Source organism: Varanus komodoensis, unplaced genomic scaffold, assembly GCF_004798865.1.
Source record: "Varanus komodoensis strain SLA01 unplaced genomic scaffold, ASM479886v1 scaffold1, whole genome shotgun sequence".
Lineage (NCBI taxonomy): Eukaryota > Metazoa > Chordata > Lepidosauria > Squamata > Varanidae > Varanus > Varanus komodoensis.
Window position 1 is genome coordinate 79,717,613 of NW_025335268.1, and position 4,986 is coordinate 79,722,598.

The following is a 4,986-nucleotide window of genomic DNA, read 5'->3' on the forward strand; positions in this document are numbered from 1 at the left end:
TAAATTTGCACAACTTATTTGCTATTTTGCTTTTCACCCTCTTAAACTTGCATATAATTCCACCTCCATTTATTTCCTTCCACTTATTTTTATAATTGGCAATAGAAATTTGTGCAACAACAAGAAGGAGCTATGAAGCTAGGGCAATAACTCCCCTTTCTGAACTTGCTAGAGACTTGAGAAGGTGCTGAAAGAGGAAAGGATACTGACAAGTGTCAGTTCAACACTAAATAGTGAGTATTGCATTGCCAAATGTGAGATACTTCATGAAGCCTCCCCCTGACAGTTTTTTGCATGTTACTTACTTCACTTTGTGTTCCTGTTGCTCCTGGAATAAACATATGAGGAAATGAGCAAGGCAAGACTACAAATTCAATTGTCACAATTTGTTACCATTAAAAAGAAACATAATTGTATATTTAACCAACTCACTATCATTCAGGTCACAACTGGCAAGGGGAAATGGAACAAATCCACCAAGGCCAAAATAGTAAAATCTGTTGAGTTTTAACCCTCCCCTCCGCAACAAACAAACAAACCAGAATTCTTATACATTTCCACTCTTGATATTTTGTTGTAGATGTGAATTATCAATTCTACAAGATATTGTTTCCTTTTCAAAAAGAATACTAAGGATTAACTTTCTAAGCACACACCTTGTGATAGCTTCAATAGGCAAGGATTTCACTCTGCTTATAGAATCTCTCATTGTGGTTTCTGCAATTAAACTTCAAGGGTATCATCCTGTGCAGAGTATGTGGCTTTGGTAAACTAGAAAGTCAATGGTAACACTAAAAGGAACGGAAAATTCAGCTACTTTTGAAGTCACCACCACTTTTTCTATAGAGGTTACATTACAACTGCAGGAACACTGGTCAAAGACATTCTCACCATCATTTCTATCAATATCCCACCTTTTTTCTGCAAGGTGGGACTTTTCCAAGAAGAGAAGAATATTCCTCTTCTCCATTTTATCCTTACAACAATTCTGTGAGGTAGGTTAGGGCAAGAGTCAATGACTGGTCCAAATTCACCTGGTAAGCTTCATAGCTGAATGTGGATGTCCCTTTATCTGATACTGTATCTGCTGCAAAAATAATTTGAAGTTGGCTAGGTTGTGGGACAGTAGTTTGCCCAAGATCATATTACAAACTTTATCTCTGAGTGCAGGAATTGATACTGATGTCTAATTCTATCTACACTGGATTTTTTTTAATGTGGATCCTTATGTATCCAAAACTGAACAAGAGTACCAAAGCTTATAGTGTACAACACATCTTTAGAAAAGAAATGGGGGTATCCCACAAACAATCCAATCATAACTGAACATGTTCAGTGGCTGATGACTGGAAGCTGGAACAAGAAATGGGAAAATAAAATGGAAGAGAGCAAGCTGACTTGCTGGAACTCTGAACTCTGGTTCAATATTTCAACAATTTGTTGTAGTTCCCACATACTAACTATAAAATCAGAAATGTTGGTAGATCCATTTTGCTTGAAAAATTATTTCAACTTATTTTAAGATATATTTGTTATGCTCAACTAAGAAAAGAAAATAACAGAGAATTTTCTTTTTAAAGTTGAGGGTAAAGGGAAGGAGGAGAACAAGAAACAGAACTGTAAAAATGCCAGACTCCTACACTTCCAAGTTCTTGAGGAGCTGTGGCAGAAGGTTACTGACTGGACTGGTTCATCCAGTTGTGGGATTTATATTGTTATGTTTTAGAAATCTGAATAAATAGATATTGCAATGCTGTTACTTGACATGCTGTGACAAGCTTTAGCCTTGAACAATGCCTGATGTAAAACATGCATTCACTATTCCATGGGAGTGAACCAGGGTGTGAAACCTCTTATCAGGATAGTAATATATCTTAAGCAAACCTTAGGAGAAAGGAGAAAAAGGGAATTAAATCAGTCTAAACACAGATGTTGTAGGAAAGCTGAAGCTGACTTGATAAACTGGTGATGCAAATGTTTGTTTTAGTAGCATGAATGTTAATAATGACTGATGAGGTAGTTTGTAATTGATTAACCAGGACTGACAGAAATTCAAGCTATCTTCACCTCAAGACAAATGCTATTTTAATGAAAGAGTGTTTTATTTCCCATTACATTCCATGTATTAAAATAGAAAAACCTTGGGAAACACATAGCTATCATTGCTTGCAGTACTTCCTGTGGCATTGCCTTCCTTTTAATATTGTATAAATCATCCTTCCCCAATCTCAGGCTGAATCACATTGTATTAGCCCTGTCAGAAATCACAAACTAATAACCTAATTTTTCTTACTCTTGTTGGTCTGAAGTGTTGTTTGGACTCAGTGGTGGCATTTCTGTATGGTACCTTTATATTCCTGAAAACACAGAGCAAGGCAATGGTCTGTTCTAAGGCCTCCATCCTGCATTTTGGCTTCTCCAGTCACCCGGACCTGGAATCTCCATTTTACCATTGTTGGTATGGAAGGAGTCCAGCGGTAAGAGTGGATGCTGAATTGGTCACTCAGCCCTCTGATCCCAACTACCCTCAGCTCCCTAGCAACATATGCATTACCACCTGCTTTGCTTCCATTGGCTGAGTGATGCCTGTTTCCCTGTCTACTTTCAGAAATGATGAGCAAGTGGGCAGATGCATGGAAGCAGAATCACATCAAAACTGCTTACTATGAATTAATTTTAAAAAATGGGGTGGGGGTGGAGTGGCTAGGAAGTGTTGCAGAGATGCAGTTACATGTGGGAAGAGGGAGAACCAACCACAAAACCTAAGTGAGGCATCAAGGTGAAGCTGCTGAGGTCTGCAGGGACCAATTCTGTAAGGAAGGAGATTTTACTTGCAGGAGCTGCCAGGGTACATGGTGGGAGAAAAAAGATGGAGAGGACAGCACAGAAACTGTGTTGCTCAGGGAACAATGTGATCATCTGACTGGCAATTTTTGGCAAAATTGCGGGCGATGAAGCGGGTTGGGAGACAACTGGAGCGTAGGTGGAGGAAATCATGGGACGACCGAACACACTTGAGAGCCCACTATCGGGCCTATGCTGTGGCAGTGAAGGCGGCGAAAAAGAAGTTTTTTTCCGCTTCCATTGCCTCCTCACAATGCCGTCCGGCGGAGCTTTTTCGAGTGGTACAAGGCCTGGTTCGCCCGGGTCCTAAGGAAGATCCGATGCCACCCTCAAAGGCCCGCTGTGATGACTTTGCCAGGCATTTCAGGGAGAAAATCGCTCAGATTCGTCACGAGCTGGACTCCACTAATGAATCAGAGGTCTCTGGGGAGACGCCAATGCTACCGTCTGGTCCAAAATTGTTGGAGGAATTTCAATTATTGCGGCCCGATGATGTGGACAAGGTACTTGGACGAATACGTCCCACCACTTGCCTATTGGACCCTTGCCCGTCTTGGTTAATAAATAACTCCAAGCACAGGATTGGGACCTGGATCTTGGAAGTGGTTAACGCTTCTCTGAGGGAGGGTCGAGTGCCTGCCCCTTTAAAGGAGGCAGTAATACGACCAGTCTTGAAGAAAGCGTCACTGGATCCAGAGATGGCCACTAACTATAGACCTGTGGCCAACATCCCGTTTCTGGGCAAGGTGTTGGAGCGAGTGGTGGCGGGACAACTCCAAGCACTCTTGGATGAAGCTGATTATCTGGATCCTTTTCAGTCTGGCTTCAGACTCGGGTACAGTACTGAATCTGCCTTGGTCGCCCTGTACGATGACCTGTGCAGGGAGAAGGACAGGGGGAGTGCATCCCTGTTGGTTCTTCTGGACCTCTCGGCAGCTTTCGATACCATCGACCATGGTATCCTTCTGGATAGGCTAGCGGGATTGGGGGTTGGAGGCACTGCTTTGCAATGGTTCTGCTCCTATCTCAACGGTCAATTCCAGAAGGTAGTGCTGGGGGACCATGTCTCTGCGTCATGGCAGCTATGCCATGGAGTACCACAGGGCTCCATTCTATCCCCTCTGCTATTTAACATCTATATGAAACCGCTGGGAGAGGTCATCAGGAGGTGTGGGCTGCGGAATCATCAGTACGCTGATGATACCCAGCTCTACCTCTCGTTTTCCACTAATCCAGGTGAGGCAGTGGCTGTGCTGAACCGGTGCTTGGCCGAGGTAATGGAATGGATGAGGGCCAATAAACTGAAACTCAACCCAGACAAGACGGAGGTCCTGTTGGTTGGCGGATCGGGCTTCGGAGAGGGTGGATTTGACCTGGTCCTGAATGGTGCAACACTCCCTCTTAGGGATAAGGTCCGCAGCTTAGGAGTACTCCTCGACCCGGAGCTTTCTTTGGAAGCTCAGGTGACAGCGGTGGCGAGGAGTGCCTTCCTTCAGCTTCAGCTGATTAATCAGCTGCGCCCCTACCTGGAGTTCGACTGCCTGGCGACGGTGACACACGCGCTGGTGACTTCCCGCCTAGACTTCTGTAACACGCTTTACGTGGGGCTTCCCCTGAAGACGGTCCGAATACTTCAATTGGTGCAAAATAGAGCTGCCAGGTTGCTGACGGGGACGGGGCGTTATGCTCACATGACTCCAGTCCTCCATCAGCTTCACTGGCTGCCCATTGAAGCCCGGGCCCAATTCAAGGTGTTGATTATGACCTATAAAGCCCTAAACGGCTTGGGTCCGGGCTACCTGAATGAGCGCTTACGTCCGTATATGCCCGACCGCCCTTTGAGATCTGCGGGAGAGTCCCTTCTCCGGGAACCCTCCATGAAAGAAATTAGGAGAGTAAGTACTCGGAGGAGGGCTTTCTCTGCGGTGGCGCCCAACCTATGGAATTCACTCCCCAAAGAGGTCCGCCTGGCACCGTCGTTACTGGTTTTTCGGCGCCAGGTAAAGACCTTTTTATTTAAACATCATTTTAATTGTTAAAATATATGATCTGGCCAGGGCAACTTCTTCTTCCTTCTCTTTTCTCCTCCTATATTATTTATTTACTTATTTTATACTGATAATTTTAATTTTATATTATTAT